This window comes from Anabrus simplex, chromosome 2 (genome assembly GCF_040414725.1).
Source record: "Anabrus simplex isolate iqAnaSimp1 chromosome 2, ASM4041472v1, whole genome shotgun sequence".
Taxonomy (NCBI): domain Eukaryota; kingdom Metazoa; phylum Arthropoda; class Insecta; order Orthoptera; family Tettigoniidae; genus Anabrus; species Anabrus simplex.
The window spans coordinates 316,957,972-316,979,516 of record NC_090266.1 but is presented as its reverse complement, the minus strand read 5'-3'; the positions used below and the strand labels follow the sequence as shown (position 1 = coordinate 316,979,516).

The 21,545-nt window shown below is 43.4% G+C and overlaps 1 protein-coding gene across 3 annotated transcripts in view; it reads right to left on the bottom strand.

Moving 5' to 3' along the window:
- The window catches only part of ATPCL (ATP-citrate synthase), a 498,463-nt gene that overhangs the window by 301,476 nt on the left and 175,442 nt on the right, over positions 1-21,545 (bottom strand). The gene's annotated exons all lie outside the window — the stretch shown is intronic.

Below are 21,545 nucleotides of genomic sequence, written 5' to 3'. Positions count from 1 at the left end.
TTAACATGAGGAAAGATCTTCAGTGGGGTAATCAGATAAATAGGATTGTAAATAAAGGATAAAGATCTCTGCACATGGTTATGAGGGTATTTAGGGGTTGTGGTAAGGATGTAAAGGAGAGGGCATACAAGTCTCTGGTAAGACCCCAAATAGAGTATGGTTCCAGTATATGGGATCCTGACCAGGATTACTTGATTCAAGAACCGGAAAAAATCCAAGGAAATGCAGCTCATTTGTTCTAGGTGATTTCCGACAAATGAGCAGCGTTACAAAAATGTTGCAAAGTTTGGGCTGGGAAGACTTGGGAGAAAGGAGACGAGCTGCTCGATTAAGTGGTATGTTACGAGCTGTAAATGGAGAGATGGCGTGGAACGACATTAGTAGACAAAAAAAAAATTTGAGTGGTGTCTTTAAAAGTAGGAAAGATCACAATATGAAGATAAAGTTGGAATTCAAGAGGACAAATTGGGGCAAATATTCGTTTATAGGAAGTGGAGTTAGAGACTCGAATAACTTACCAAGGGAGACAATAAATTTCCAATTTCTTTGAAATCATTAAGAAAAGACTAGGAAAACAACATATTGGGGATCTACCACCTGGACGACTGCTCTAAATGCAGATCAGTAGTGCTTGATGATTGAAATGAAATGTTCTTACCATATCTACTGGAGTTCCATACATGTAGGTTGAGAGAATTCAACTCATCCAATCATCCAATCACTTATCCATTCATCATTCATTAATTCATTCACTGTCCCGTATGGAATATTCTCAACGTATCTGCCGGAGTGTCGTAGGGACTCACTCACTCACTCACTCACTCACTCACTCATTTAATAACAAAAGCTCTCTTGCCAGTTGGTGGTTATCCGTGACTGGACAGAGACTTGTATTCATGCATGTATGTAAACAGTAGTATTACTGACCAAGAGACTGCTTCTAAAGCACAATACTGAATCGATGGTGCTTGTAGTCGAAATGGGTCCAAAATCAAGTTCATCGGCCCCTCATAATGGTACTTATCGCTAAGAAAGTAGAACCATGGTATTTGTCATGTTGCGGTACTAATCAAAAGTAGCGTAGACTCGCGGTATACCACACATTATGGTACTATTCACAGGTAATATAATGCGCACATGAACTACAGACATATGGTGTTTCGCACATTGCGGTACTATTTACAGGCAACGCAAACCTCTGGCGTTCTTCACATAAGTGGACTAACCACAGAGACTCGCACTATCCCGTGGTGTTCCCTCACATAGTGGGTAGGCCTACTAAACATAAGCAAGGCAGAACCATGGTGTCGCTCATCCCATGGTGTCGCTCATATAGGGACACGAATCTCAGGTACTGTAAAATGCATGCTGAGCCACACACTGTCGCTACTAATCACAAACCTACTTGGTACCTAACAGAGTGGTACTACGCGCAAGTAAAAGCGACCCATGGCGTTCCCCGAGTGGTGGTACTAATCACAAGTAGTTTCATGGTTCGAATACAATCATCCCTTGGTCGCCTCTTTTAGTCGCCTCTTACGACAGGCAGGGGATACAGTGGGTGTATTCTTCGCCTGCGTCCACCCACCCACAGGGGGATGTGTGTTTGGTCCGCGAGAGGTATTTTATTTCCCTCAAGTCCGCCGGCAAGCCAGTTAGGACCCCCCTATCCGTCACCTGGGACGCGGCACGTGGGAGTATCACCTCTCCCCTTGCTCGCCAGCGTAGTAGGTTCGTGGCGTCCATTTAGTCTATGTCTATTGTAAGTGAAGGATAGCATTGTTCAGACTAGTGACACAAATAAATACTTGCACTAACAAGAATTAATAGGGGTATGATACATATTGTCCTACACTAAACAGCAATGTTAAGGTCCAGGACAAAAATAAAAATCTTAGAAACTACAATTTAGAGATCGGGTGTAATTAGTATTGTAATATTTAAGGTAGTAAGAGATAAATTAATTGTAACAAAATTATGTATGTATCAAATAACTTGCATTGCAATAAATAATTACTCTCTCCCCAGTTTCTGGCGATCCGGAACTACATAATGCAATAGTTCAAAATTTTCCTCAAACTGTTACAATTCAAAACGAGAAAAACTGAGAACAAGTTTCGAAGTTGGTGAATACTTGACCAGCATATTGCCGAAGCATACGACGGAAGGAGCGGCAGACTAAGAAATTCCACTATTCGAAGTCGAATTCCAAGATTGATCGTGGTCATCTAGAACGTAAATTCCTCGCATTTTCCATATTTATTTACTCATGGAAAAAAATTCAGGATGGTATCATCCTCATATTCCCCTTGGTCCCAGATTCAACGGTCCTAGTTTCCAATTAAGTACAAACAGCAACCTCTACATATCACAGACAATCATCATCAAATAAGAGAATCTTCCCTGATGTCTGAAAACTAGTGTTATTAAACCACCGAGCGAGCTGACTGCGCGGTTTAGGTCACATAGATGTGGGCTTGAATTCAGGAGATGGTGGGCTCGAATCTCACCGTCGGCAGTCCTGAAGAGGGTTTCCCATTTTTACACCAGGTAAATACTGGGGGTGTCGCTCAAGTCACGGCCGTTCCCAATCCTAGACCTTACCCATCACTGCGTCGCCGAAAATACTTCAGTGTGTTAGTACGACGTTAAGCCAATATATACTGTACATACTGTACCTATTAATAACTAGTTTGCATCCGATGGGATAGTGAATTTGACCAGGTACAACTAAAGAAGTTAGCAAGAAATTTGAGACTTCGCTCAACATTGGCAGCATGCTAAGGAAATGAAGGAAACTGATGTCCTTGATGAAAACCAGGAAGACGATGAGGTAGCAAGAAACGCGAGAGAGGGAACAGGTGCAAAATCTACAACAGTAAAGTAAGGACGGAATAATGAAGGAACCATCCTGTCTCGAGGCTTCAGATAATCTGTGCTAGAAATACACCGAATGAGAGAGAGACTAATACGAATGAAATTAGGTTTTGGTATTCGTTTCAAACGATAAGTGCATATGCTGCACAAGGTGATCTCACAGATGAAGAAAATAATTAAGTTTTTGGAGTAATTAGAGCATTAACTACACGATGTGAAAGTTCTGACTTACTACGAGACTTGGCAAAGGTGATGAGGGAAAAGACAATGTTTCAACTGCACAGGAATAATGTTAATATCTCACGTCACGAATATTTGGTAAAATATACATTATTCAGGGAGGAAATGAAGACTGCAGGTATGTTACAGTATTATAAGTGTTCTATTTCGTGCTTCGATAGACTGAAAACTTAAAGGTTATATTAACTGAGTCTACACTGGGAAAGAATGGCTTCCTTCTCAACAAACTGGAGATGGACAGTGTGGTTCCATGCCAGAAAGCTCGATCATGGATAGTCTAACGTAAGACAGTTGAATGAAAAATTAGAAACAAAAAGAGTTTTTTCTCCTCAGCCTGCTCCTCAAAAACACTTTAAAGCATGCTTACAGTTTTACGTGGTTGTTGATACCGTTATCACAGCCTCTGGATTTCCAGCCATATATATATTTGCGGAGTAATGACATTCAGAGCACGACTAGTGCATCTGAGTGTTATGAACGGTGCTGCTCATAGGGTCAATCGTGCTGCAATAGTACTTTCTGACCCAGTGAGGAAAGCAATGGCAAACTGCCTCACTCCTCTTCTTGCCTAGTACGCCTCTTTTTGTGCTGCCATTGGTTTTGGGGGTTCCCTTATAACCACATAACCTTTAGTGATGTTATTTGAAGATCCAACCAGCCTCTGGGCTGATGACCTAACAGACAGACAGACAGACAGACAGACAGACAGACAGACATATATTTTCGACTTGTTTAGACGTCACACTAACTCACATAGGTTTTCGGTGGCGATGGAATAAGAAAGGACTAGAGCTGGGAAAATAGAAGTCTTTGCCTTTATTATGATACAGCCCTGGTATTTGTCTGATGTAATAAGGAAAACCCATAGAAAAACCATCTTTAGGGCTACAAACGATGGAGTTCGAAGCCATCATCTCCCGAATACAAACTTAAAGCAGCATGACAGGTAACTCGTCCGGTACCTCCAGTTTTACGAGGGATATGAACCAAAGGGGTATGATTTCAGAAAATTCTGCATGCATTGACCAGGATTCGAATCGCGGTCGCTTTACAGTAAATCCCCGATTGGACGAACATCGCGAAATCGAAACCCGGCTTAACCGAAGCGAAGATGAAAAAAAAAACATTAATAATTTGCAGGACCGTTGCTCAAAATGGAGCTGAAAATGTTGCTTGCAGCAAGCGACATACTTCTCTTACCCCTACTCCACATTACAGTACCCTGCATACCGTTAACTTTCTCTCTTTTTCACACATTCCATTCATTATTGCCGTCACAACAAGTGTTACAGTACCTGCTTCGCCGTGTATTGACCAAGGGGTCCTTCTACGTACTATTGTATTTTACTTTTGGCATTGATCAGTGTAAGGGGTTTAAGTGTACTGTTTTAAAATGTTCGCGGAAAGGAAACGTGTTGTGAAAGCAATTGAACAGAAATTTGAAGCAGTTAGACAGGTGGAAAATGGGACACTGTTACGAAACGTGGCAGCAAATTATGCTGTCTCGACAGTATCTAACTTGGTAAAAGCGAAGCCAAAATTTCAGGAACACTTGTTCATTTCAAAACGTCGAACTATGAAAAAAGTCCATTATGAGAAATTAAACGAAGCCGTATGTCTGTGGTTTACCCAGCAACGTGCTAAGGGAATGCCGTTATCCGGAACGCTTCGTCGGAAAAAACAGGGAATCCACACCAACCAACACAATCGCTCATCAGGCGGTGGCGTGATACAGCTGCTCGCAAGCGTTGCGAGAAGGAAGTTCAAAATAAAATTTCCGGTTTTTTTTTAAATTGTATAAAATAGTGTATCTAGGAAATAACATAATATGAAGATAATGTTGGATTCAAGAGGACAAACTGGGGCAAATATTCACTTATAGGGAGAGGAATTACGGTTGGAATAAGTTATCAAGGGAAATGTTCCTTAAGTGTCCCAAGTTCTTTGAAAACATTTATGAAAAGACTAAGTAAACAACTGATAGGGAATTTGCCAGCCAAATGGGCGACAGCCTTGAATGCAGATAAATCATGATTGATTGGACTGACTGAATACTGTACTGTATACTTAAATAAAGTATGTTTTGAATTTAAACAATACTGCATGCACATAAGAATATTTGTCCCTTTTGTTCTAGCAATATCCCATGGTTTATCCGAACAAACGTGTTCGGTTAAGCCGAGTTTTACTGTTGTAAAAAATCAGAGACGATATCCTTTATTTATAATGTTCCTTTAGAAGCTCTCAGTCAGTTCTGCAACGATAGGAATCACGTACACATGGCTACGATTATGCTCAGCGTGCTTTGTAGTTAAGAAACTGCGGAAGCTTCAGTAAAAATAATATTTAATTCAAGTAACCATGATGAGGACTGCCTGAGAGATTAGATAATGGGGGACGGAAATAGGATAGTTGAGGGGGAGGGGTCAAGGGTTACTGACTTCATCGTTGGTGTAATCCTTGAATGGAACTCCACGAAAGGTGGTTTCATGAGGGTATAAATTTAAAAACAATGTTTAACTATGTAGCTAGACTTGTAATACCACGGTCAGAAGCCTCGACCAGGCGAGTGAGAGAGTAATTAATTGGAAACAAAGCAGCCGTGGTCAATTACAACAGCATTATTCTTGTATGCTCTCACCCGCAGGACTAGTTCAACCTGACTGCTCCACATTACAGAGCATGCACCCAGTACACCCAAAATGTTAAAATCAGTAAGAAAGATCAATGACTAAAAACTCAAGTCAAAAGTCTCTATCATATATACATATAAAATAAGAGTTTTGTCTGTACATAGTTCACAGTTTAAAAAGAATGTTATTTCTGTATCGGTCATGTCCACAGCAACAAGAAAATGCACTTTTTTAATTTTCCGTCATGTCTGTCTGTCTTGTAGGCGCATCACGAGAAAATGGTTGAAGAGAATGCAATGGAAATCGGTATGCAAAATCGGGGAATAAGGCACTACAACGAAGACTATAAATAATTTTATTCACGCTGAGTGAAATGGTGGTTTGGGGAAAGGCCCAAAATGTACTTCTCAAATATCTATGTTATTCGTGATCGTATGGATAAATACCACATAGCTAAAGTTATATAGGTACAATTCAATTTCCGACCATTTATGCCTTCTACATTTTTACCGTTCCGGCTATGAAAAGAGATACACCGGGTGGTTCACCAGCCCTTAGCGATTTAGTTTTATGCATCCTGCTGCGTTTACAACAATTCTCAAATACATCGGTCCCTCTCGCTGAACCGTGGTAATGGAACGAGATGTGCGGTTAGGAGCTAAAAACCAACAGGAACGTGAGCGCCACTATGAATTCATTGTGAGTACCCCGAATGAACTCGCAAAACGAGCACAGATATGAAGAACATGTATCTTACAACAAGAGGTGCACACATGGGCCAGGAACATATTTGGCTGGAAACTGCACGCTGCATGTCAAGCCTCGCAATAGCTCACTTGGCAGGGGCGCGGTGGGAGTTGTGATAGTTGACGGTGTTCGGTGTTCAAATGCCACGCAAGTATTTTTAACACCCATTTGGCCCTGAAAAAGGTCATTGGTATGGTGGCATATGGTATCGAGATGGGTTGGAAGAGGCTAGGAAACATAAGACAAGATTTCAGTTACCTACGTCTTTTAACGCAGCAGCTGCTCGAACTAACGACCTCCGTGGTCGATACAGAGCTGCGCGGGATGTTGTAAGGGCCGTCTGGCACGTTGCAACATCTCCGACGTAACGGATCGGCATGCCTCCGTAATGAGCTCTCTAAGGTGAACAGGAATGCTCGGCTCCTGTGCACATACCAGTTGCTTTACATGGTCTCCCAGAAAAAATCTAGGGGCGTAAGATCAGGCGATGTGACGGACCAGGGGACAGGTCCTCCCCTTCCTATCTATGTATCGGCATACGTCCCGTGGAGATAGTTCCGGACGACCACCGCCGCGTGCGGTGGAGATCCGTGATGTTCAAACCACATCCTGCAGCAGTCAAGGAGTGGCACATGTTCCAAGGACGGTGGTAGGTCATCTTGGAGAAACCGCAGATAGCGTTCTCCCGTCAGAGAACCCTCAAAGAAATGAGGACAATGAGGTGATCACGCACGATACCACACTATACGTTCACGTCCCACTGTACCTGAAAAGCCGCCTGTCATGCCCAATGGAGATTATCCACACTCTAATAATGCATATTATGTCGATTAACAGTTCCATTGTTGTGGAACCGCGCTTCGTCCGTAAATAAGATGGTCGCTAAAAAGCAGGATCAGTGTCCACATGCTGTAAGACACATTGACCGAACGCCACCTGTGCTTCGAAATCATAACCATGGAGCTCCTGGTGTAAGTGCAGATAGTACAGGTAAAACCACTGCGTATGCAATATCCGCCGCCCGGCAGATGTTCGTCTCCTGTGCAATGGCCCGTGTGCTAGTCTGAGGGTTGTGCCGAACAGCATCCAACACAATTTCTTCATTGTGAGCAGACGTCACTGGATGATCTTGAACAGGCCGTGTCCTTCCCAGGGACGCAGTAGTCCATAAACCTCTTTCCACACTCCGAAATGGCATGCCTGTCTGTTGTCTATATCCGGACAGCGTTCTTGATACAGGCGTTGTGCCTGGTATGCATTCTGTCTAGTTTCCCCATATATGAGCAATATAACCACATACTCGTCGCTGGAATACATCACGTGGCGGTGAATAAGCTTTGTGCTGTGTTGTGTCGTGACTTGCCTCGAAGGACGGTGGTTCGCGCAGCTGCATTCCGGTACCTACCTGCCATCGGATGTTGTTATCGTTCCAATAGGGCACGACTTGGCCTACCTGTGGTCTACGAAGCTTGGAACATGTAGGACGTAGCTAATTGGTTGCATGGGTCCTAGCCACAGACCATCACCCCCCTCATCCTCGCCCAACCCAGCTTAATACTATACGCCACGATAAGTTCGGCCCATTACAGGGCCAAATAAGTCTATGGAAGTTATCAAGTATGCAACCTTACTACATCCCAGGCAATTGGCGGTAAAATTAAAAAAAAAATACTTGCGTGGGATTCGAACCTTCGAGCACCTTCCACTATCACAACACCCACCGCGGCCGTGCCAAGTGAACTATTGCGAAGCTTGACATGCAGCGATCAGTTTCCAGCCTATACAACATCTGCTCCTGGTCTGTGTGTGCACTTCCTGTTGTAAGGTACATATTCTTCATAGCTGTGCTCGTTTTACAGGTTCATTCGAGATACCCATAATAAATTAATAGTGGCGCTCACGATTCCTGCTGTCTTCTAGCCCGTAAATACACATCTCGTTATATTGCCCCGGCTAAGGGAGAGGGACCGATGCATTTCAGAATTGTAGTAAAAGCGACGGGATGCATAAAACTAAATCGCAAGGGACTGGCAAACCACCCAGTGTTTATGAATTTCAATTTTTGTTGCTAAGCCCACATCAACGCCAACCACACGAAAACAGGCGAAAGGAATTTAATAAAAATCGGTATGTAAAGTCAGGGAATACGGCACTACAGCCTAGGCTACAAGTACTTTTATTCACGCTGAATGAAATGGTAGTTTAGGGGAAGGCGCGTAAAATGTAATTTTTAAATACCTATGTTATTGGTCCTATCGAAAAGTACTACATAACAAAAAGTATAGAGAATATACTTTCCGATCATTTATGTCTTATACAGTTTTACCGTACCGACTTTGATAAGAATATAATTAGTCCTTATCAACGCCTAGCATTGCTAACGTGGAAATATTGTTCAATCATGTTAACTGGAGGTGGTTTTTTTTTTGTCATGACTGTCTTAAGGTGTAAAACCGCATGGTTGTCGGTCCATACCGACAAAGAAAATTGTGAAGATGGTTTATAAAAAATGAAAAAATGTAAAGGAACGATCGCTTTAAGAAAAAGACAAGAGCGAGTCATGAAAGAAGGGAGGGCTCCCTAATATTACAGATCGAAAGAAAACTAAATGAGAATGCCTCCAGTATCGAAATCTCATAAAACTGATCAATAATAACATTACATTGACCACTGTTGTGTTGTGATTGGTCTCTTCTGCTGCCACTCATCTGCGAAAGATGGGATTACTGTTGCGTTACGAGTAACAACAATTTGCTTTACGTCGCACCGACACAGACAGGTCTTACGGCGACGATGGGACAGGAAAGGGCTAGGAGTGGGAAGGAAGCAGCCGTGGCCTTGATTGAGGTACAGCCCCAGCATTTGCCTGGTGTGAAAATGGGAAACCACGGAAAACCATCTTCAGGGCTGCCGACAGTGGGGTTCGAACCCGCTATCTCTCGAATACTGGATACTGGCCGCAATTAAGTGGCTGCAGCTATCGAGCTCGGTCGTTCCGAGCCTGAATATTGGCGAAAAGTATCTGGGGAGTTAGATAAGTTTACACATCCTATATGATTGTCCCATCAATGACGAGTACTACAGCTAATTACACTGACTGACAGAGCAAATGCAACACCAAGAAGGAGTGGTCAGAACTTTATGCCAATTGCAGGGTAGACTGACGTCACTGAGGTATGCTCATGATGTGAAATGCGCCGCTGTGCTGCGCACGTAGCGAACGATAAATGGGACACGGCGTTGGCGAATGGCCCACTTCGTACCGTGATTTCTCAGCCGACAGCCATTGTAGAACGTGTTGTCGTGTGCCACAGGACACGTGTATAGCTAAGAATGCCAGGCCGCCGTCAACGGAGGCATTTCCAGCAGACAGACGACTTTACGAGGGGTATGGTGATCGGGCTCAGAAGGGCAGGTTGGTCGCTTCGTCAAATCGCAGCCGATACCCATAGGGATGTGTCCACGGTGCAGCGCCTGTGGCGAAGATGGTTGGCGCAGGGACATGTGGCACGTGCGAGGAGTCCAGGCGCAGCCCGAGTGACGTCAGCACGCCAGGATCGGCGCATCCGCCGCCAAGCGGTGGCAGCCCCGCACGCCACGTCAACCGCCATTCTTCAGCATGTGCAAGACACCCTGGCTGTTCCAATATCGACCAGAACAATTTCCCGTCGATTGGTTGAAGGAGGCCTGCACTCCCGGCGTCCGCTCAGAAGACTACCATTGACTCCACAGCATAGACGTGCACGCCTGGCATGGTGCCGGGCTAGAGCGACTTGGATGAGGGAATGGCGGAACGTCGTGTTCTCCGATAAGTCACGCTTCTGTTCTGTCAGTGATAGTCACCGCAGACGAGTGTGGCGTCGGCGTGGAGAAAGGTCAAATCCGGCAGTAACTGTGGAGCGCCCTACCGCTAGACAACGCGGCATCATGGTTTGGGGCGCTATTGCGTATGATTCCACGTCACCTCTAGTGCGTATTCAAGGCACGTTAAATGCCCACCGCTACGTGCAGCATGTGCTGCGGCCGGTGGCACTCCCGTACCTTCAGGGGCTGCCCAATGCTCTGTTTCAGCAGGATAATGCCCGCCCACACACTGCTCGCATCTCCCAACAGGCTCTACGAGGTGTACAGATGCTTCCGTGGCCAGCGTACTCTCCGGATCTCTCACCAATCGAACACGTGTGGGATCTCATTGGACGCCGTTTGCAAACTCTGCCCCAGCCTCGTACGGACGACCAACTGTGGCAAATGGTTGACAGAGAATGGAGAACCATCCCTCAGGACACCATCCGCACTCTTATTGACTCTGTACCTCGACGTGTTTCTGCGTGCATCGCCGCTCGCGGTGGTCCTACATCCTACTGAGTCGATACCGTGCGCATTGTGTAACCTGCATATCGGTTTGAAATAAACATCAATTATTCCTCCGTGCCGTCTCTGTTTTTTCCCCAACTTTCATCCCTTTCGAACCACTCCTTCTTGGTGTTGCATTTGCTCTGTCAGTCAGTGTATAATAGGTACATACTGTATGTGCTGAAAGTCGTCGTGTGCTGATAGTGTTGCTGTTCCTGCACAGGTTGTTGAACTACACGTTCAGAAGAAATATGGGAATTTGGAAGAGTGCTCGTTTCACGCAATGTGCTGGAAACTCCGGTAAACACACTACGGCCAGGAATTCGACGTGTCGGAAAGCGCCGACGGTATACCTCGACAGCATCAGGAGCACCTACCATCGCAGAAGCCGTAAACATGAACCGTATCTGCATATTCTTAACTAGCAAGATACCCGTGCTTCGCTACGGTATTATACTGAAATTTACAATTGAATGCTTATTGTTTTAGAAATATAATCCGCCGAAATTCGCGATCTGACTCGTTTTCTGCTAGAATCCGCCAAAATTCGCGATATGACTCGTTTTCTAATAGATTGCGGCATGTTTCCTCCCATTTTCAATCTTTCTTTCCAGCAATCGATTTCGTACTTCCCGGGCTAGGTCCACATATTCCACCCGGTCAGTTGGGTCCCTATATCTTTGCCATCTTTTCCTATAAGCATTTTTAATATGGATCAAATCCTTCAGGAGATCCGGCGTGGTGTCGTCTTGGGTGCCTTGGCGGTACTGAACCCGCGGCCGGACTGCATTCTTAGTCATTACCCGTCCAGGACCCTTTTCCAGGGTGGTCCGCACGTTTGACAACGGTCCAGAACATTATTAATATTATTATTATTATTATTATTATTATTATTATTATTATTATTATGAGATGTTCTGGACCCCACAGCAAGATGCAAGACCGCTACTCGGCGGTAAATTACATCTGCTGCCAGTATCATTGTTACAATGTGACCAGCACCATCGTCGCGCGTAGGCAAGTGTGCGGGATTTCTGGCGATACCAATGACATACTTCCGTGCATTATTGACCTTATTATAGAGGTGAACAATTTGACGGTCCATTTCATTCCTATCGTTTATTTCAAATGTGTTTAAATTTTTATTTATATGCCAGGAGAATCTACTGTAATCTAAGAACGTTCTCCGAATGAAAAGGTTGAAAACGAACCCAGGAAAAATTAAAAATGATCGTTTTATGAATAGGTACATCGAAACTAAATAGCCTGTTTCCAGTCATTCGACAGGGTCAAGAATGGAATGAATAAAGCCCCATCTAGCGGCGACAATAGGAATTGTGCCGGCTGCCGAAGCACACCTCTGGGGCATTGATCGATGAATGACAAATGAAATGAAATATTGGACAGTGTTGCTGGAATGAATGATGACAGGGAAAACCCGAGTATCCGGAGAGAAACCTGTCCCGCCTCCGTTTTGTCCAGCACGAGTGTCACATGGAGTGACCGGGATCTGAACCACGGAACCCAGCTGTGAGAGGCCGGCGCGCTACCTCCTGAGCAACGGAGGCTCCTTATAAGTACATTATGAACAGTAAAATCAATTGGTCTCACCTCCTTTTACACCCCACCGCCGTTAAGATTATTAACCCCCCCCCCAAAAAAAAATTAAAAGAAGGCGTGTTTCTTTATGTTTAAAGGAGATTCCAAACACCAATGTTCACGTCTGTTACCTTCAGTTTTGGGACATAAGTATCCCCATAAAAATAATTCACTTTTTTTTCACTTTCTTTCACACTCCCCCCCCCCCCCGTAAGTGCATTTTCCGGCAAAAAATACTTGTTTCTTTAATAGTAAAGGATCTTCTAAGTAGCAATTATCACGACTCTAACTTCTTCAGTTTTTGATTTATGTGTCCTCATGAAAGGAATTCAGCTCCTTTTCACTCCCGCCCCCCAAAATGGTTCCCCCACCCCCAAAGCGCGCTTTTCTTTGTTTAAGGAGATTCAAATACCAATTTCACGTCCGTAACAACTGTAGTTTTTATTAGATGTATGTATTCTCATACAATTAAGTCAATTAATTTTTCTATTCTTTCAACCCCCCCCCCCCAAACCCTTCATTGGATTTTCCGAGATTACGTGTTTCTTTACTTTTAAAGCTGATTCCAAAAATCTAATTTCACGTCTGTAATATCTTCATTTTTGAGATATCAGTAGCCTAATTAAAAGAATTCGACACCATTTTCAGTCACTTTTACACCCGCCCCCCTTTCCATACAAGTGGTATTTCCGAAAACTAAATATACACGTTACTTTATTTTTAACAGAGATAAAAAATACCATTTTTTCACTTCTGTAACATGTTAAGTTTTTGAGATATACTGTAGAAATTCTCATTTTAAAATTTCACCCCTATTTAGTTCCCCTTAAGTCGAGTTTCCAAAAACAAATCACCTATCTTTCTTTACATTTACAGGAGATTCCAAATACCACTTTTTACGTCTGTAACATGTTACGTTTCTCAGATATTCTGTAGATATAGTCTTTCAAAAAATTCACCCCAATATGTCACTCCTGTTTAACCGCCATTAATTGGAATTTCCAAAAAAAAAAAAAAAAAAAGTGTTTCTTTATTTTCAAAGGAGATCCCATACACAAATTTTCAGTTCTGTAATATCTTCAGTTTCAGAGATATATGTATCCTCATTAAAGGCATTCAACCCATTATTCACCCTTTTACACCCCTCCTATTCGGATTTACAGAAAACAAAAAATACGTGTTCCTTTATTTTTAAAGGAGTTTCTAAATATCAATTTCTACATGTGCAAACTTTTAAAGTATTGAAATATAGATAAACTCATTTTAAAAATTCACCCCCCTTTTCCCCCTCCCATTAATTGGATTTTCCAAAAACAAAAAAATGCGTGTTTCTTTATTTTCAAAAGAGATCAAAAGTACCAATTTTCAGGTCAGTAATATCTACAGTTTCTGAGATATAAGTACCGGTATCCTGATTAAATGCATTCAACCTCTTTTTCACCCTTTAAAAACCCGTCCTATTGGGATTTTCTGAAAACAAAAAATTACGTGTTTCTTTATTTTTAATGATGATTCTAAATACCAATTTTTACATCTGTAAACTTTCTTTCAAAGTTTTGAGATATAGATACACTCATTTGAAAAATTCACCCCATTTTTACCCCCCGATTAATTGGATTTTCCAAAAACAAAAAATTATGTGCTTCTTTATTTTTAAAGGAGATACAAAACACCAATTTTCAGGTTTATAATATCTTCAGTTTCTGAGATATAAGTATCCTCATTAAATGCATTCAACCCCTTTTTCACCCCTTTCCACCCCTCCTATTGGGATTTTCCGAAAACAAAAAAATACGTGTTTGTTTATTTTCAAAGAAGACTCTAAATACCAACTTTGCATTTGTAAACTTTTAAAGTTTTGAGATATAGATACACTCATTTTAAAATTTCACCCCCCTTTTCGCCCCCTTAGCAACGGAATATCCAAATATCCTCTCTTAGCGAGCACCTACATCTTAATATGAATCAATCCCCAAAATTTCATTTCATTATGTCCAGTAGTTTTGGCTCGGCGATGATGAATCAGTCAGTCAGTCAGTCAGTCAGTCAGTCAGTCAGTCAGTCAGTCAGTCAGTCAGTCAGTCAGGACAAGCTATTTTATATATATAGATTAGTGTAGATGTGTGTCATTTTAGCCAGCGCGTACTTTTTTAATGCTATTTGTTCAGGGCGTCGACCTAGAAAGATCTTTTGCCCCTAGCTGCACCATATGTTAGGAACCTGTGTGTATTTGGAAACTGCGGAAGTGTAAAGTGTTGAATGTGAGGAAAGGAACGTTAAGAACGACACTACCCCAAAAACAAATGTACATTTAATGTGTTCTATCTCGGAAACCATTCGGAATAGGGCATATTTCCCCCAGGCCAAGGATATTACTCATTTACAATTAAAAACACCTGAACCGGCCTGGAATCGAAACCGGGGCCGCCGGGTGACAAGCGGACGCGTTGCCCCCTACACCGCGGGGCCGGACAGCCAGCGCGTGTACAAACACAGTTAACCGATGTTTCTCTCTTGACACACTCTCAGTCCCTCGCACTGCTTCATTCACAACACACCATGGACAACTGTGCATTCAACGCGCTAGTTTAATGGCAGAAAGACATCCCGAGCAAAGAGATTGAAAGCAACGAGGTAGTAGGGTTAGAATAAAACGTCAAAGAGATTGGGTAGGTAAGACATACGTGCGTGCCACTACCCCAAAACCAAATGTGCATTTAATGTGATCTATCTCGGAAACCATTCGGAACAGAGCATATGTCCACATTAAGTTTTCTTTGCTTCATATGACCTTCCAGTCATATCCCTGAATACCGACCATTACTCCTGAGACACCCTGTATATATACACTGACTGAGCAAATGTCATGGGATAGCGGAGCACTGATGCGCAGGTGTGTTGTCTGCGCATCACACCCTCCCTGTGCCAGCGGCAGTTGTATAGGAGACCTTGTGAGCAGTGGCTGTGCATGTGAGAGGTGTAACATGGAACGTCGTCGTGAGCTGACACCGTTCGAACGGGGTATGGTGGTCGGTGCCCGACGGATGGGAAGTGCGATTTCGGAACTGGTGCGGGAATTCGGTTTCACACGATCAACCGTGTCCAGGGTGTATCGTGAATGGCTGAATGAGGGTGTCACCGTCCACAACTGACGAACGACCGACCGACCGTCCAGCCACCCTCGATGACCGTGACCGGCGACATCTGAGACAGATTGTCAATAGTGACAGACGGGCAACCGTGCAACAAATCACGGCTCAATTCAACACAGGCCGTACGAGACACGTCTTCCAGTGGAGACATGGGTTCTATGGGGTATGATAGCCGGCACCGCACACGGGTGCCACTGTTAACCCAACGTCATCGGGCACAACGACGCGCATTTGTCGCCAGTCACCAGGGATGGACACTGGAACAATGGCGTAACGTGATATGGTCGGACGAATCATGATTTCAACTGCACCATGCCGATGGGAGGCACCGTGTATGGCGCAAACCTCATGAAGCGATGAATCCCGCCTGCCTCGAAGGTGTGGTCCAGGGCGCTGGTGTCTCTGTTATGGTCTGGGGTGCATTTTCCTGGTATGGAATGGGCCCCCTAGTTGTTCTGGAAGAGACTTTGAATGGTACGCGGTATGTTGAGCTGCTCGGAGACAATCTCCACCCATTTTTGGCCTTCCAGCGCCCAGACGGTTCTGCGGTATTTCAAGATGATAACGCGCCACCACATCGCTCCCACGTCGCCCGGAAATGGTTCCAGGAACATGCAGCAGACGTCCAACGACTGCCATGGCCATCCAGGAGCCCCAATATGAACCCTATCGAGCATATCTGGGATGTCCTGGAACGCAGGCTCCGTGCCATAGATCCTGCACCCACGAACAGACCAGCATTGGCGGCCGCTCTGTAAACGATTTGGTGTCAGCTGCGTTCAGAGGACTACCAGGGACTTGAGACTCACGCCCACGGCGACTCACTGCAGATCGCAGGGCCAGAGGAGGCCCCAGACGCTATTAGATGACTATCCCATGACATTTGCTAAGTCAGTGTATATTACAACTTGCTTTACTTCGCACCGACACAGATAAGTCTTATGGTGACGATCGGACAGGAAAGGGCTAACAGTGGAAAGGAATCGACCGTGGCCTTGATTAAGGTACAGCCCCAGCATTTGTCTGATGTGAAAATGGGAAACCATGGAAAACCATTTTCAGGGTTGCCGACAGTATGGTTTGAACCCACTAACACTTGAATGCAAGCTGACAGCTACGTGATGCAAGATAATAGAGAACAGTCCTCATGAAAGGAATTCAGCTCCTTTTCACTCCCGCCCCCCAAAATGGTTCCCCCACCCCCAAAGCGCGCTTTTCTTTGTTTAAGGAGATTCAAATACCAATTTCACGTCCGTAACAACTGTAGTTTTTATTAGATGTATGTATTCTCATACAATTAAGTCAATTAATTTTTCTATTCTTTCAACCCCCCCCCCCAAACCCTTCATTGGATTTTCCGAGATTACGTGTTTCTTTACTTTTAAAGCTGATTCCAAAAATCTAATTTCACGTCTGTAATATCTTCATTTTTGAGATATCAGTAGCCTAATTAAAAGAATTCGACACCATTTTCAGTCACTTTTACACCCGCCCCCCTTTCCATACAAGTGGTATTTCCGAAAACTAAATATACACGTTACTTTATTTTTAACAGAGATAAAAAATACCATTTTTTCACTTCTGTAACATGTTAAGTTTTTGAGATATACTGTAGAAATTCTCATTTTAAAATTTCACCCCTATTTAGTTCCCCTTAAGTCGAGTTTCCAAAAACAAATCACCTATCTTTCTTTACATTTACAGGAGATTCCAAATACCACTTTTTACGTCTGTAACATGTTACGTTTCTCAGATATTCTGTAGATATAGTCTTTCAAAAAATTCACCCCAATATGTCACTCCTGTTTAACCGCCATTAATTGGAATTTCCAAAAAAAAAAAAAAAAAAAGTGTTTCTTTATTTTCAAAGGAGATCCCATACACAAATTTTCAGTTCTGTAATATCTTCAGTTTCAGAGATATATGTATCCTCATTAAAGGCATTCAACCCATTATTCACCCTTTTACACCCCTCCTATTCGGATTTACAGAAAACAAAAAATACGTGTTCCTTTATTTTTAAAGGAGTTTCTAAATATCAATTTCTACATGTGCAAACTTTTAAAGTATTGAAATATAGATAAACTCATTTTAAAAATTCACCCCCCTTTTCCCCCTCCCATTAATTGGATTTTCCAAAAACAAAAAAATGCGTGTTTCTTTATTTTCAAAAGAGATCAAAAGTACCAATTTTCAGGTCAGTAATATCTACAGTTTCTGAGATATAAGTACCGGTATCCTGATTAAATGCATTCAACCTCTTTTTCACCCTTTAAAAACCCGTCCTATTGGGATTTTCTGAAAACAAAAAATTACGTGTTTCTTTATTTTTAATGATGATTCTAAATACCAATTTTTACATCTGTAAACTTTCTTTCAAAGTTTTGAGATATAGATACACTCATTTGAAAAATTCACCCCATTTTTACCCCCCGATTAATTGGATTTTCCAAAAACAAAAAATATGTGCTTCTTTATTTTTAAAGGAGATACAAAACACCAATTTTCAGGTTTATAATATCTTCAGTTTCTGAGATATAAGTATCCTCATTAAATGCATTCAACCCCTTTTTCACCCCTTTCCACCCCTCCTATTGGGATTTTCCGAAAACAAAAAAATACGTGTTTGTTTATTTTCAAAGAAGACTCTAAATACCAACTTTGCATTTGTAAACTTTTAAAGTTTTGAGATATAGATACACTCATTTTAAAATTTCACCCCCCTTTTCGCCCCCTTAGCAACGGAATATCCAAATATCCTCTCTTAGCGAGCACCTACATCTTAATATGAATCAATCCCCAAAATTTCATTTCATTATGTCCAGTAGTTTTGGCTCGGCGATGATGAATCAGTCAGTCAGTCAGTCAGTCAGTCAGTCAGTCAGTCAGTCAGTCAGTCAGTCAGGACAAGCTATTTTATATATATAGATTAGTGTAGATGTGTGTCATTTTAGCCAGCGCGTACTTTTTTAATGCTATTTGTTCAGGGCGTCGACCTAGAAAGATCTTTTGCCCCTAGCTGCACCATATGTTAGGAACCTGTGTGTATTTGGAAACTGCGGAAGTGTAAAGTGTTGAATGTGAGGAAAGGAACGTTAAGAACGACACTACCCCAAAAACAAATGTACATTTAATGTGTTCTATCTCGGAAACCATTCGGAATAGGGCATATTTCCCCCAGGCCAAGGATATTACTCATTTACAATTAAAAACACCTGAACCGGCCTGGAATCGAAACCGGGGCCGCCGGGTGACAAGCGGACGCGTTGCCCCCTACACCGCGGGGCCGGACAGCCAGCGCGTGTACAAACACAGTTAACCGATGTTTCTCTCTTGACACACTCTCAGTCCCTCGCACTGCTTCATTCACAACACACCATGGACAACTGTGCATTCAACGGGCTAGTTTAATGGCAGAAAGACATCCCGAGCAAAGAGATTGAAAGCAACGAGGTAGTAGGGTTAGAATAAAACGTCAAAGAGATTGGGTAGGTAAGACATACGTGCGTGCCACTACCCCAAAACCAAATGTGCATTTAATGTGATCTATCTCGGAAACCATTCGGAACAGAGCATATGTCCACATTAAGTTTTCTTTGCTTCATATGACCTTCCAGTCATATCCCTGAATACCGACCATTACTCCTGAGACACCCTGTATATATACACTGACTGAGCAAATGTCATGGGATAGCGGAGCACTGATGCGCAGGTGTGTTGTCTGCGCATCACACCCTCCCTGTGCCAGCGGCAGTTGTATAGGAGACCTTGTGAGCAGTGGCTGTGCATGTGAGAGGTGTAACATGGAACGTCGTCGTGAGCTGACACCGTTCGAACGGGGTATGGTGGTCGGTGCCCGACGGATGGGAAGTGCGATTTCGGAACTGGTGCGGGAATTCGGTTTCACACGATCAACCGTGTCCAGGGTGTATCGTGAATGGCTGAATGAGGGTGTCACCGTCCACAACTGACGAACGACCGACCGACCGTCCAGCCACCCTCGATGACCGTGACCGGCGACATCTGAGACAGATTGTCAATAGTGACAGACGGGCAACCGTGCAACAAATCACGGCTCAATTCAACACAGGCCGTACGAGACACGTCTTCCAGTGGAGACATGGGTTCTATGGGGTATGATAGCCGGCACCGCACACGGGTGCCACTGTTAACCCAACGTCATCGGGCACAACGACGCGCATTTGTCGCCAGTCACCAGGGATGGACACTGGAACAATGGCGTAACGTGATATGGTCGGACGAATCATGATTTCAACTGCACCATGCCGATGGGAGGCACCGTGTATGGCGCAAACCACATGAAGCGATGAATCCCGCCTGCCTCGAAGGTGTGGTCCAGGGCGCTGGTGTCTCTGTTATGGTCTGGGGTGCATTTTCCTGGTATGGAATGGGCCCCCTAGTTGTTCTGGAAGAGACTTTGAATGGTACGCGGTATGTTGAGCTGCTCGGAGACAATCTCCACCCATTTTTGGCCTTCCAGCGCCCAGACGGTTCTGCGGTATTTCAAGATGATAACGCGCCACCACATCGCTCCCACGTCGCCCGGAAATGGTTCCAGGAACATGCAGCAGACGTCCAACGACTGCCATGGCCATCCAGGAGCCCCAATATGAACCCTATCGAGCATATCTGGGATGTCCTGGAACGCAGGCTCCGTGCCATAGATCCTGCACCCACGAACAGACCAGCATTGGCGGCCGCTCTGTAAACGATTTGGTGTCAGCTGCGTTCAGAGGACTACCAGGGACTTGAGACTCACGCCCACGGCGACTCACTGCAGATCGCAGGGCCAGAGGAGGCCCCAGACGCTATTAGATGACTATCCCATGACATTTGCTAAGTCAGTGTATATTACAACTTGCTTTACTTCGCACCGACACAGATAAGTCTTATGGTGACGATCGGACAGGAAAGGGCTAACAGTGGAAAGGAATCGACCGTGGCCTTGATTAAGGTACAGCCCCAGCATTTGTCTGATGTGAAAATGGGAAACCATGGAAAACCATTTTCAGGGTTGCCGACAGTATGGTTTGAACCCACTAACACTTGAATGCAAGCTGACAGCTACGTGATGCAAGATAATAGAGAACAGTATAATAAGAGTCCTTGGACTCAAAGCTATGGAAGCGCGTCTGTAGAGCCTTTTTTTTTCGATAGTCTAAACCTTGGTGGCACTTCCAAAGTTGCAAGAATGCAAGACGTTTCATTCAATAGCATATAAAGTGAGAATACTGTTCGATCTTCAGTGATTAAGAAGTTTCAGGGCAATTAAACATACTGTGCCAATCATGAGATGTCACACAGCACTTCATTAGTTGAATGCTACGATGCCTGAATTCAATACTCAGACAATTAGGAGAAAGACACAGATAAATCCAAGACATAACGAAAGAAACAGAATGATCTATTTGCGATGTTAAGCATTAATGAAGTGTATCAAATTTTCGAACGATGACCAAAATATTTATTAAAGGAAAGCAACATCTTTATCAGTCTAAAGGAATAAAATCACCCACCTTGACAAAGCCTACTACAGTTTGTAGAGCAAAATGTCGATATATTAAACATTTCCCACGGTATAACTTCTGACAGAATGTTTACTTGATATATGTGTACACAAAAAGCTATCCTTTGACATAGCTGAATATTTTTACTTTGGTAGCAAAATAACTAACGATGGTAGAAGGACGACATAAAATGCAGACTAGCACAAGCAAGGAAGGTTTTTCTTTTAATAAAATAAGTTTGCTCACCTCGAACATTGATATAGGAATTAGGAAGATGCTTCTGAAGAGTTTCGTCTGGAACTTGACACTGTATGGAAGTGAAGCATGAACGATATCTAGGTCAGAAAGAAAGATAATAGAAGCTTTTAAAATGTGGTGTTACAGAAGAATGCTAAAGTTGAAATGGGTGAATCGAA